Raw genomic sequence first — 14072 nt, forward strand, 5'->3', positions numbered from 1 at the left:
GTTAGTGTAGCTGTTTAAAAAAGGATTGGATAAGTTCTTGGAGGAGAAGTCCATTACCTGCTATTAATTAAGTTGACTTAGAAAATAGCCACTGCTATTAATAGCATGGGATAGACTTAGTTTTTGGGTACTTGCCAGGTTCTTATGGCCTGGATTGGCCACTGTTGGAAACAGGATGTTGGGCTTGATGGACCCTTGGTCTGACCCAGTATGGCATGTTCTTATTTTGCCTTCCTCCCATTCCACAGAAAATTTCTGAAAAGCCAGTTAACTTCAATATCTTTCTGAGTAAGCCAAATGCGTAACATTTTGCATTAAATAGAGCCACTTTGGAATCTCCATCATTTTTAATAGATGTATCTTGCCAGTAAGGGCCAAGAGCAATGCATGCCAGTATAAGGATTTAGTCATAGTCTTCAATAAAGGATTAACATTCACATCATGTATAGAACTAATATTAATAGGAATCTTGATTCCTAAATTTCTCATTTTTCCCTCAACCCGAGCAAGAAACCTCCCCCCAAATTCCTTTTATATTCCCAGAAACATCAAGGGCCTCTGATTTGTCCTGATTAAATTTTCAACCCTGCAAACTGCCCAAATTGCTTCTGGACGTCTCTTTCCTAAGAACTCTTTTGGGTCTGTAAAAAAGATCAACACATCATCAGCGAAGGTGGCCGCCTTGAATGTGTGATTTCCCTTGACAAAACCTTGAATACTACTATTCATATCAATTTTCCTTAAGAAGGGATCAATAGGATGTACAGCAGAGCTGAAAGAGGGCAACCCTGTTGCAACCCCCTGCGGATCAATAGGTCCTCAGACTTAAATCCATTAGCTATAATAATCAATATTGACTCTTTATACAGTAAGGAAATATATTTAACAATATCACCTTTAAAGCCAAATCGTTGGAGCCTGAAAAACATACATGGCCAGGATATCTGATCAAAGGCCTTTTCGAATCTAAACCTATGGCCATCACTGAGCAGTGATGAGCTTTACACAAAGTCATGGCTATTATTAATTTTACTATATGGGTTCCAGCTGTCCTGCCCTTTACAAATTCCATTTGTGGTGCTTTTGTTTTGTTTTTAATAATTGAAGGAAAAAATTAAATTCAGCCTATCAGCTAAAATTTTGGCAAAAATCTTTAGATCACAATTCCGCAGGGAATTGGGCCTATATGATGGTAGCAGGAGATCTTTCCCTGGTTTGGCTAAAATCATAATATGAGCTCTGTTGAAATCTCTTGGGAAGGCTTTCCATTGAACATCTGCCCAATGGCCCTGCTACCGGTGTATTCAATATCTTAAAGTAGTCATGAGAATCCGTCTGGACCTGGGGCTTTGCCTTATTTGCTAGTATTGATCACTTTGAGAATTTCATAAGTCTCTATCGACCGATTTAAAAAAAAAAAAAAAATCCAGTTGGCTCTCTGTATTTTTGGGTAAAGGTAGATATGTGAAAAACAGGTTTTCCTCCTGATGCCCCATTAATCTGTCTTCAGAGTAAAGGGTTTCATAAAAGGTTTTAAGGACTTCACAGATTTCTGCCTTTTTAGTAACTACAGAGCCCTGTTTGGCTTTTAATTGTTCAATGAGTTTTCCCTGCCATACTTTCACTGTATTAGTTAAATATGTTCCAGCCTTATTACCAAATCAGAAAAAGTTATGTTCAGTGTGTTATAACATCTTTTGCACCCTTTGGTGGAGGCACATATTCAGACTCTCTAAAATAGAGCTATATTCAGCGTTATTTTCCTTATTCAGGTGTTTTGATCTTTACCAGCTATTTTTAACTTCTCTTCTAATTGCAATATAGTCATATTGAGACGAGTATTCCTTCCAATCAAATATATGATCTCTCCCCTTAAGACAACTTTGCTAGTCTCCCAAAACAACTGTGGTGAATCCACATGCTGCCCATTGTTAAGTGCAAATTCTTTCCAATTATTTTGTGTAAAAAAAAAAAAAAGCCTGTAAATCAATCTCTATGTAAATATCTCGGGAACTTCCAGATAGTCTCTCCCCTCTCAATATCGGAAAGTTTTTAAAATCAACCCAAACCAGGATATGATTTGAAATTCCTGGAGTGCCAATCTTTGCCAGAGTTATTTTAGAGCACCCTTCTTCAGAAACCAATACATAGTCAGTTCTGGAGAGACATGCGTGAAATCTCTCACCTCCAGGTTTAAAACTCTCCGCACGTCTAATACTCGTAACGTTTGACACCAGAATGCAATGCCCTTCTCTTTACTGCTCTCCAGGTGACCTATGCAGCATTGAGTCATGAACACAGTTGTAGTCACCCACCATAAACAAGAGACCTTTGAAGTTTCTATTAAAATGTTTGTTATCCTAACGAAAGTTATGGTCATGCTCATTAGGAGCATAGAGATTGCAAATAGTAAGTTCTTTCTCATTTAATTTCCCCAAAATGATTATGAACCTACCTTCCAGATCATGAATTCCATTGCCAACTAGCAGATTGGTAGCCTTGTTTATAATGCTTTTCTTGTTTATAATGCTTGTTTATAATGCTTTTCTTCCCCTCGCTGCTGAAAAATAACAAGAGCTCTAACGTTTTATGGTCAATTTTTTGCTATCTCAGAAAAATGGGTGTCTTGTAGGCATGCAATTGAAGCTTTATTCCTTTTTAGATGTTGTAATACTTTTTTCCTCTTAATTGGAGAACCCAACCCATTAATGTTCCAAGATATAATTTTAGAGAGCTCACCCATTATCTTGAAACCATTGTACATCTATAAAGGGCCTCCAGCATAACCAAATGTGAGATACCCAGCCTTCCCCCACACTTCAATCAACCTTATACCACTCTCGATAGATACAGCCTACCACTCAGTCTGGTCTCCCAACATCAACATGGCAAACCTCCTGAGGAACTGCCCATTCTTCAAATCCTATCCTACACCTCTTCCTCCCTTTCCCCACCTTCCTCCCCTCCCCCCACCTCATAATATCATTTCCCCATACTCTTCAAACTAAGAACCAGAGCCTCTGCACATCTGCATTATTCCAATAAATCAATATACACACAGGCAAGCATACAAACCAGAAACCTGTTTACTGTCAAAGCTGTAAGGAAAAAGATGAGTTCCCACTGCAATTAAGCATTTCCACAAGTACAAGCCATGTAACCGGTGCTTCGAGACCCCCTGAGTGAAGATTTCCCTGCAGTTAAATAGTTATTCCCTGACAAGTCGCAGAAATATGGTGCTTGGTAGTGACAGCAGCAACATCCACCATGCTGCCTCTCCACCTCATCAAGGCATTGAAAAGTGGGCGCCTTGTCAAACAATACCTCGAGTTAACAAAATGCAGGGCTACACTTCTGAATGTGTGCACTGGAAATTTTCATAATAACTCTAAAATCAGAGGATTGAAAAGGCATAGAGTAGGATGGAAAATTAACTGGCGACTTGCCAATCAGTATCCACCGCTGTACTGCACAGTCATCGGGCTGTGTAGTTGCAACCTTCCATGATGGCGCAGTTAAGAGGTAAGGAGTCTACAAATTTCTGATCCTCTGCCGCCGATTCAAAGAAATGAGCTGTGCCATCTTTCCGGGAACTGCAGCAAAAAACGCACTTGTTTCGCGACCAGTCTGGCAGAAATGGGCCTTCTGAAGAGAGAAATCCTGGAAAAGCCTTATCGAGCTCTTTTTGTAATTCCACGGGGCTGGTTTCCTCGAGGCCCGCCATGTCGCCTGCTTGTGGTCCCAGTTTAGTTTTGCAATAATGATGTGGGGCCTCTGATCACCAGGCTGTTTCTGACCCAGCCTATGTGCCCTCTCCGTGTCCAGCTTCTCTTTTAAAACCGGCAGACTCTAGTGCCTCTGCTAGCCAGGCAGGTAAGACTGCAGCCAACTTACTTTCCTCCAGCTCCTCCGAAAAGCCAAGGGAGCGAAGGTTGCTCTGCCTCGACCTGTTTTCCAGTTCGTCTATTTTCCTTTCATGCGCTTCCACCGATTTTATTTTTTTCCCAGCTTCTGAATTTTTCGCGCCATTTCAAAGGGTCTTATCAGCAAGTGCCCCTTGACCTTCCAACGCTTCCATCCTTGGCCCGAATTCCAAAATCTCCAATATTTCTTCCGGTTTCTTTAATCACTTCAGCAGCTGCCACCTTTATGGCATTCACTGCCGCCTCATCCGGGACAGATTGCGTGGAGCTTCTCGCTGCAGTGGCCATTTTGGCCTCGCTAGCTCTGGAGTTTTCTCTCTCCTTTTCTAGTAGGCTTAACGGGCATTCCAGATGGAGATTTTGACATATAACTGTCAATATTCATAAAGGTAACTTGTTCCTCCAATTTATAATGTCCGGGGGGCAAGGATGTGATAAATATTGACCAAGGGAAAGGAATGGCACCAGGAGCCCGCTGAGAACCGTCCTTCCGGGCTCACCACGTCGCGTGTCCTCCCCTGGATTACGCTTTTAATTGAGTTTTACTGTTGGTTTAGGATTCTGTGTGTTTATGGTTTTTTTATTCCTATTAGATTTACTATTATGAATGTTCTTATGTAAACCGCTTGGAGCCACGGAAGAGAGCAGTGTAGAAATATTAAATAAAGATGCTTTCCAGTAGTTGTGCGCTGTTCAGGTGACAGTCTTCTTTTAATGCTGTCTAGTCGTCTTCCCTTTGGACCTGTGACGCACATCACACACAGAAATGGAAAATCATTCCAGGGATACCTGTAGTGGTTCACAATTTATTTAAATATTTTGACCCAGCAAAACTGTACCATGAAACAGGTTTCTCTGTAAATTATCACAGTGTTTAACATAGATCCTCTTTAATATGATATGCATTCGGGACTTTTGCAAAAATTAGCTCAAGAATGATGCTCTTGTGACTAGCCGTGTGGCTGAGTACACCGCACAGAGCATTACATAGTAACATGGTAAATGATGGCAGATAGAGATCCAAATGGTCTATGCGATTGGTCCAGGAAGTTGTTCAGGGTAGCAACTCTTGCCCTGTGAGGAAACGTTAACACAGGTTACCCCATTTCTTCATTATGCTGCAAGGAATTTCTGTTCAGCTCCTACCCAAAGTGGCTGGTAGGATTCAGGCATGCCACAGAGGCAGTGCCCTGGATCCTAAGACAGGAGGGGCAAGGGTGGCACTCGCCAGCATTAGAGCAGCTCCAGGATCATCTTGGAATAGACGTCCCTCCTGCCCTTGGAAGTGAAAGTCTCTTATTTAGAACAGTAAATCTGTAGAATATATTCTGAACAGCATCAAGTCCACACAAAATAGCCTTACACCACACACACACACCACAGACATTTCAATTAGCTGTTTTTTAAATCAAATACATCAGGAATTCACTCAAGTTATTAGTCAATCCATTTCAGCAGTTATGCTGTTTAATGAAATAAAATAGGATTGACCACTCTGGTTCAGCAGAGACATGAAGCTAATGTGTATAGCCCAGCATGTCTCCTGCTAATGTTGTTAAAACTGCAGGTGCTCACAGCTCCAGAAGAGTAGAGTATCTCCTGCCTTCAATGAAACGCAGCTGGCAAGATTAACAAAATGTGGAGCACTGTCATCATCTCTGCATGCATGGTTTGAACATTTGGTCAGATGTTGACCTCTAGTGGCCCCTGCAGGTATTACCAAGATTTGGTAAGATGGGGAATGCCTCTGTCCTCTTTCTCCTTGTAGCATCTCTTCAACCTGGCACATTCATTGGCAGAGCTAAAATTCAGGGCCCAGTGGGTCAAGTGCAGGGGAATTTACATATATAAATCAACTTACCTGTACATCTCCATCCTCTGTGCACAGGGCAGTGTTAAAAATCATGGGGTGATGGCTTGTGAGATTTCTCCATTCTAGCTATTGCAAGCCCCAGAATTTCCTTCAGTAGAGTCTGTAAGTTTTGATTTATTTCCATTTGATATTCTTCCCTTTTCCTAGGAAATGTAGAAGGCAGATTGCAAAGAAAGATGTGAATTGCAGTGCACATAACTAGGAATGGAGGGAGGGTACATAAAATAAAACTGGGAGTTGAACAATGCAAAATTGTATAGGTAGCAATGCATGTGTATACTTTCATTGTATAGGGAGAATACCTAGCAATAAGAAAAACACAGCACATACACATAGAATACTGTTTTTTCATAGTTTAAGGGCGCATACCTAGCAGTAAGATGGGTGGAAATGCATAGTTCAAGAGGCTTGGTTGAACAGCCAGGTTTTGATCCTTTTTCGAAAGGAAGAGTAACAGGTTTCTGTGCATAAATCCTGTGGGGTATTGTTCCATAAGTTGGGTGCGAAACGACTGAATGCATGAAGTCTTGGGCAGAATAGCCTTGCTGTAACTAGGGAAGGGGCAGATAAAAGGGCCTATTGAGAGGACCAAATTTCTCTCAGAGTGTTTGTGGGCAGAAGAAACACGTAAGCTGGTCTGTTTGGTTTAGGCATTTGAGTAAATATAAAGTATCCTGCTCTCAATGGGGAGCCACTGGGACTTTTGCAGGATAGGCTTCACATGATCACTGGACTTGAACCCTGCTAAAAGCCACGGAGGCAATTGAAGCTGTTCTGTGTAATACAATGATAAAGGGAATCGCAGTAGTCTATGCTTCTGGTGATCGGGGGAAGTGATGGTGGCTAGACCATATTTTTCACAGAACTTATGTAATTGTTGATGTAAATTGAAGAATATGGACAACACGCAACTCAACCATGGTGTCCATTGAGAGTTGTTGATCAGGATGGACCTTCAGACTATGTACAGTCTGAGGGTTAGAGGCTGGTCTCTGAATGAAGGGTGGGAATAATAGGTTGTTCACCATCTACTTATCCAAAGATGCTTATAGTTGGATAGGTTGAGTTTTTGTGATTGAGCCATTGGGCTACTGCAGGGAGAGTTAAGATTAGAAATGGCAGTGTGTTGAGCATCTAACACATAGCTGGATGATATCAACAAATCACAAATAAATAACCGAATTATGCCTCAAAGTGGCTAGATGTGGATGTTAAAAAGAATTGATGAGGATTGAGCTCTGTAGAATTCCACACATAAGATGTTTGGGGACATCATTTATTGGCCCAAACAATGGACTGAATTCTGCCGCCGAGAAATGACTGGAATCGCCTGAGGGTCAATCCATCTGTACCTATTTCTTATAAGTACAATAACGGGAGCTGGTGATCAGCGGTGTAAAATGCCACAGAGCTATAACAAGACAAGGAGTGAGTCTCCACCTTAATCCCTGAAGAGGGGTATGTTGACTACTAGGGCAAGGCAGATTGATTCTGTCCCGTGGCCTTTTCTGAACCCCGATTGGTAAGTGTAAAAACCATGGGTTTCTTCCAGCAAATCGGAATTGAAGTAAAAATTGTTTGTTTGGACAGGAAGAGTGGTAGTAGTCCACTACTATTGGGTCCTTGTATATCAGTACTATCAGCCTCATGTTCTTCACAGAGCTGAGCTTTAAGCATTTGGGTGACTTTTATTTCTAATTAAATGAACAAGTTGTAAGTTAGCCTTTTATTGGACTGACTTAATACACGTGACTAGCTTTTGATCTCTGCTGCCTTCAGGTTAGTGCAGAATGACCTATAAATGTTGCCCTAATATACAATCAAATTACAGATTGCATTACAGTGGTGGCATGCTGGTGATCGTTTTCAAAGCTGCAAAGCTATGTATGCTCTGACCCAAAAGGCAAGGATAAACCCCTCGAGTTATAACCGAATCCATCAATAAAAACACTATAATCCTAAAATCATCTCCAGGAAAATTTCATCTTCATTTAAAACGAATACAAAGAGAAGAAAACGACAGTGAGGTCCTCTTGTAGTAACACAGCTAGAATAACAAGAGACTCGGAAAAGACCTGCAGCCACTATACCTGGTGAACGCGACTGAAAGAAAATATTCCCGGCTTCTCCAGTTCTGGTAAACCCTTAATGTAAAGCAAAAACTAAGAAGCCAGTTTCAAGCCAACGCGAAGAAGAAAATGGCCGGAAACTCTACCAGCACTTATCACCAGACCTTAGTTATATAGCACACGGGAAAGGACTCAACAGAAACTTGGGTTTTGTTTTTTTTAACTATCAAAAGTAATTCTAGTGCCTGTGACAAACTATCACTCTTTAGTACCACATCAACCCCCTACTTCATCCCTTCCTATCACCGGGGTATTTGCTGGCAGTGTTGTATCTTTTTTGCTCTGACCTACTCATTCTGTTTGGTCCTGGGAACTCTTGAAAGCTCATCAAGAAATGTATTAGAATAGTCCAATAAAAAGGTATCACCTTATATTTTCGTGCATTTGAGTGGACCAACATGGCTGCCACCCTCTTCGATGGGAAATGCATTCAGCTTAAGGGGGAGATCGTCTTCATGCTCCTCTGTTAGTGAAGAGTAATGTGCAGTCAGAAACTGAAGCGCGATCCTACGCTGATGAAACGGGTCGAAGGTAAAAAGAATAAATCAGACACAAAATAAAATCAGAGAGGAAGTGCAAGGGGGAAACGTTTTTCTAGGCCAGACCATTGCATGAACAATCTGCGGATCAGATACTTAAAGGGACTTTCAGAACTAACCGAGAATGTAAGACATTTGATCTTAAAAGAGCCAAATACTTTGAAACAAACACAAATGGACCATAGGGGCATTAATTTCCTCATCCCTTACTACACACAGTCTTCCCGCAGCTGTAAATTCTGTTTCAATCCCTCACCCTTCACCCCATCCTTTTGCTTTACACCTCATTAAAGCTTGAAAACAATGTCATCAGTCCACTAATGTATTGCAACTCTGGATTTTACTTGTATATTTGGACATGGCTCTTGAAAGGCAGTCATGCATTTGGTCCTCCTTGATATGTAGAAAACAAGATCACCAAGTTATATTGGACTTACTAACACAACAGCCACACTGTTTTTATTTAAAAGTTGTTATGTAGAATAAAAGGTCATTGAATTTACCAGTACTACTATTAAATACTTATGTAGTGTTTCTAGATGTCTGTAGCACACAGAAGAGACAGTTGTGCTCTGTAGGGTTTACAATCTCTTCAAGACACAGGTACAAAACAAATGAGGGGGATATGATACAAATCTACAAAATCATGAAAGGACTTGAACAAGTTAATGTAAATCAGCTCCTGTCAGATAATATTTATTTATTTATTTATGGTTTTTATATACCGATCTTCTTACATTATATGCAAATCAAATCGGTTTATAGATAACAGTTGAACAAGCTTGCTTGAGGGCAATTACAAATAACAAAGAACTTTTTTGAGAAAACATATTGAATAACTTTTTAAAATAACAGTTGAACATATGAGAGAGGAAAAATATACATGACAACAACAATGTCTTATAAGTCTAAAAACTTAACGTTTTAGATTGAGCTTTTCTAATTAGAATTTAACCAAGAAGACATAAATAATCAGAACACAGTGTCTAGAATATGGTATTAAGCAATATTCCTAATTCCTGATTTTACAGATGTTTTACAAGAAATTGTTAACAGAAGTCTTAGAAAGTTTACTTCTGCATGATAAATTCGAAACGAAGGATGATAAGGACAGAGAGGAATGAGTAGGGTAGGATTGGGGGGGATCGGGAAAGGTGTGCGAAAATTACATTAGAGGGGAAGAAAAAAAGTTAAGGGGGGGGAAGGAGGGGTTAAATAATTAAAGCGAAGAAGATCCAGATCGAATTCATTGAAGCAGCTTGCTAGAGGTTAGGGAAAAGCTTGGCTGAAAAGCCAGGTTTTCAGATTTTTCTTGAATGACTGGTGGCAAGTGTCTTGTCTGAGTTCTGGTGGCAGTGAATTCCAGAGTGAAGGACTTGCAGTGGAAAAAGCCCTATTCCTTAGTGGAGTTTTGGTTTGAGGGATGACAAGAGTGTCTTGGTATGCTTTTCTGATTGGTCTTGTAGATTTAATGGTGCAAAGTTGGTAGGTGAGATCGATTGGTGCTATATTGTTTAAGGATTTGTGTATGAGGGTCAGGACTTTGTAGGAGATTCTGAATTTAATTGGAAGCCAGTGGAGATTGTAAAGGATGGGCGTGATGTGGTCTCTCTTGTTAGAGTTGGTCAGGACCCTGGCTGCAGAATTTTGTACCATCTGGAGAGGTTTGATGGTGGAGGCTGGTAATCCGATAAGTAGCGCGTTGCAGTAGTCAATTTTTGTAAGTATAATTGCTTGCAGGACGAGGCGGAAGTCGTGAGCGTGGAGTAGGGGTTTAAGCTTCTTCAGGACCTGTAGTTTGAAAAAGCATTCTTTGGTTGTGTTGTTTATAAATCTTTTTAGGTTCAGCTGATTGTCCAAAAGAACGCCTAGGTCTCTTACGTAGGATGTGTTTTTGAGGCTGTCTAGGATTGGTGTAAGTGTATTTTGATGAGCGGTGTCTTTTTGTTGTTGATCTATTATAATGGATGGGATATCTCTTTGGATGAAGTTATCTTCCTGGGTGATGATGAGGTATTCTGTTTTGTCTTTGTTAATGACTAAATTGAGTTTGGTGAGGAGTGTGCTAATTTCTTGAAAGCATTGTTCCCAGAAGATTAGAGTTAGTTGAATGGATTTCCTTATAGGTATGAGGATTTGTATGTCATCCGCGTAGATCAGGTGTTTGATTTTCAGTTTGGTTAGGAGGAAGCAGAGAGGTAAAAGATAAATGTTGAAAAGGGTTGGGGAGAGAGATGAACCTTGAGGAACTCCCATGTTTGAGCTGATTGCCTGTGATTCTTTGTTATTGATTTTTACTTTGAAAGATCTGTTGTTTAGAAATGAATGGAACCAATCTAGGGCAGTGCCTGAAATACCAATTGCAGCTAATCGGTCAAGTAAGATTGTGTGGTTGACCGTATCGAAGGCTGCAGAAAGGTCAAGTAGAATCAGGAGGTGAGGTTGTCTTTTTTCTGAGCTTAAGAGAGCTGAGTCCATGAAGGGATATCAGCAGTGCTTCTGTGTTTAGTGTTTTTCGAAATCCATATTGAGAAGGTGCCAGAATTTTGTGATCTTCAAGGTATTCAGTGAGCTGTTTATTTACTATTTTTTCCAAGATCTTTGAGATGAAAGGAAGGTTAGCGATGGGACGGAAATTCGCTGGTTCCTCTGTAGACAAATTTGTTTTTTTTAAGAGAGGTTTCAGAATAGCTTGTTTGAGGGAATCGGGGACGAGACCTTGATTAAGTGAGCAGTTAATGATTTCTGCGATGGGTTTCGCAATGGAGTTGGGTATTGATATGAGAATGTTTGAAGGAATATTATCAAGAGGGTGTGAGGAGGGTTTGAGTTTCTTGAGAATGTTCATGATTTCAAGTGATGAGGTCGTCTCGAAAGAGTTGAATGATGAGGAGGTCTCGAAGGATTCTAATCTGGTGTTCTGTTGAGTCTGCGATGGGGGGATGGAAGAGTTTGACAAGTGAAATTTTTCCGGTGAGTTTGATGATTTTTTTTTCGAAGAACGATGCGAGTTCGTTGGCTTTGGAAAGCGCTTTGTCGTCTGGAAAGGATGGAGGCGGGGGTTTGGTGAGGGCGGAGACGTAAGAAAAAAGAGCTCTGGAGTCAAATATGAAATGGTGTATTTTTTTTGCGTAAAAGTCTTTCTTTGTTTTGAAAATGGTATTCCTGTACTTGTTGAGTGTAGATTTGTAGATTGCTTGGTTCGTGGGGGTGGGATTTCTGCGCCAGATATGTTCTTTATTTCTTAGTTCTAATTTGATGGCCTTTAATTCGGTTGTAAACCATGGTTTTCTGTTGTCTTGTTCTTTGTGTATCACCTTGGTGGTCAGAGGGCAAGTTTGGTCGGCTACTTTGTTGGTGATGTCATGCCAAGAAGTGATGGCTGAGTTTATGTCTGAGAGATTGAGCTGTAGTAATTCTTTGTCCAGAGAATTGGAAATGGTTTCTGCAGGGCATGGTTTCCTGAAGAGGATTTTGGATTTGTGGAGAGAGGGTGGTGGAAGCTCTGCTGTTTTTAGGATCGTTGTTATGATAAAGTGGTCCGACCATGGTACGGGCATGCAAGTTGGAGGGGATGATGGAGCAATGCCTACGTTCACAAAGATCAGATCCAAAATGTGTCCGGCTTTATGGGTGGGGTTCTCTATGATTTGTTTGAAGCCCATGTGTTTAAGAGCAGAGAGGAAATTTTCACAGTTGGGGGAGCGTTTGTTCGAGTCAACATGTAGATTAAAATCTCCCATTATTATAGCGGGTGAGTCATAATTGATGTGTTTGGATATGAATTCTATAGTGGGAGATGGGTCGGCCTCTAATTTTCCTGGGGGCGCATAAATGAGGCATATTTGAAGTTGTTTGGATTTAAAGCAGGCCCCTTCAAGGTTTGAGAGTGAGTGTTGCAGAGTTATCTTAAGGTCTTTCTTTGTGGCTAAAAGCAGGCCACCTCCTCTTTTCTTTGGTCTGGGGATCGAGAATATGTCATAGGTTTGGGTAGGCAGTTGATTTAAAAGTACTGAGTCCGTGGGTTTTAACCAGGTCTCAGTAATGGCACAGATATCTGGTTTGGTCTCTGTGAGATGGTCATTAAGAATATGGGATTTTTTTGAGAGTGACTGGTCATTGAAGAGGGTCAGAGAGAATAATGACAGTCCTAGTAGTTGTGTGACTGGTGAAATAGTAATAGGAATAAGTCTCTTCTGCTGTAAGGGAACTGTGTTCTGCATTTTCACTTTGTATTTGGGGGGTTTCCTGATGATTGGGATGGAATAGATGTGCATTTTTGTGGGTAGGTCACTTTATCGAACGTGGGAGAGGAGTGCTTATGTACCTAAGGCTAAGTAGAGGTGGCGATTAGGGAGAGGGGAGGGGGTTCCAGGTGCTGTAATTCGTGGCTGTCCTTCGGGGCTGCACAAAGGGGGCAAGCCCCTTTGTCGCATGGCGTCTGTCGGGTTAGGATTTTAAAGTTCCCCCTTGCTTGCCTGTGATTGTAATAGAAGGACCAGGGGCCACTCCATGAAGTTAGCAAGTAGCTCATTTAAAACAAATTAAATTATTTTTCACTCTGCGCATAGTTTAGCTCTGGAATTAATTGCCAGAGGATGTGGTTACAACTGTTAGTGTAACTGGGTTTAACAAAGGTTTGGATAAGTTCCTAGAGGATAAATCCATAAACTGCTATCAAGGTAATTAATAAGTAATAGTAGCTTGTGATCTCTCTAATGTTTGGGTAATTGCCAGGCTTCCCAGGCGCATCTCTGTGCGCCTGGGAAGCCATTGCTTAGGTGACTGCTTTCCCTGCGCACGGAGATGAGGTCATGCAGATCTGAGGCTGCGCGGCTCTTCACTGCACCTGTAGGAGAGTGTGGCTACCATTGGGAGAAGGGTTGGGCTGCTAGTATAGGTCTGGGAAAGGTCTGGAACCAAAGCATTGGCCAGAGCATGGCTTCACAGTCATCCATCCAATCAAAAATGAGCAGCAGCCCCCTGCCAGAAGACGTTTCTGACAAGATCCCTGAATCGGCTATTTACTCTTTCGGATAATAGAAAGACTAGGGGGCACTAATTGGAGAAAGTTCTTTTTTACTCAACGCACAATTAAACTCTGGAATTTGTTGCCAGAGGATGTGGTTAGTGCAGTTAGTATAGCTGTGTTTAAAAAAGGATTGGATAAGTTCTTGGAGGAGAAGTCCATTACCTGCTATTAAGTTCACTTAGAGAATAGCCACTGCCATTAGCAATGGTAACATGGAATAGACTTAGTTTTTGGGTACTTGCCAGGTTCTTATGGCCTGGATTGGCCACTGTTGGAAACAGGATGCTGGGCTTGATGGACCCTTGGTCTGATCCAGTATGGCATTTCTTAAATTCTTGTCATGTTCTAAGAGAATTCAGGAACTTCATAACTGTAACACAAGACTGGTTAAAACAAGAAAGCTGTGATCAGAGAGAACCAGTGTGATGCTAATGTCTTCCAGAACCAGTATAGCATCCCTGCTAAGCTTTAGTGCATAGGCCCCCTCACTTAGTAGCTTGAAACTTCAAATCATGTAACAACATCTTTTTGAAAAATATTTATTCTATATTACTGCCCATCTGCAAGGTCTACATA

At 41.1% G+C, this 14072-nt stretch overlaps 1 protein-coding gene across 3 annotated transcripts in view; it reads left to right on the forward strand.

The window, feature by feature from the left end:
* PAK3 (p21 (RAC1) activated kinase 3) overlaps positions 1-14072 on the forward strand; it is a 295456-nt gene that overhangs the window by 246541 nt on the left and 34843 nt on the right. The gene's annotated exons all lie outside the window — the stretch shown is intronic.

The sequence above is a fragment of the Rhinatrema bivittatum genome, chromosome 6 (genome assembly GCF_901001135.1).
Source record: "Rhinatrema bivittatum chromosome 6, aRhiBiv1.1, whole genome shotgun sequence".
Taxonomy (NCBI): Eukaryota; Metazoa; Chordata; class Amphibia; order Gymnophiona; family Rhinatrematidae; genus Rhinatrema; species Rhinatrema bivittatum.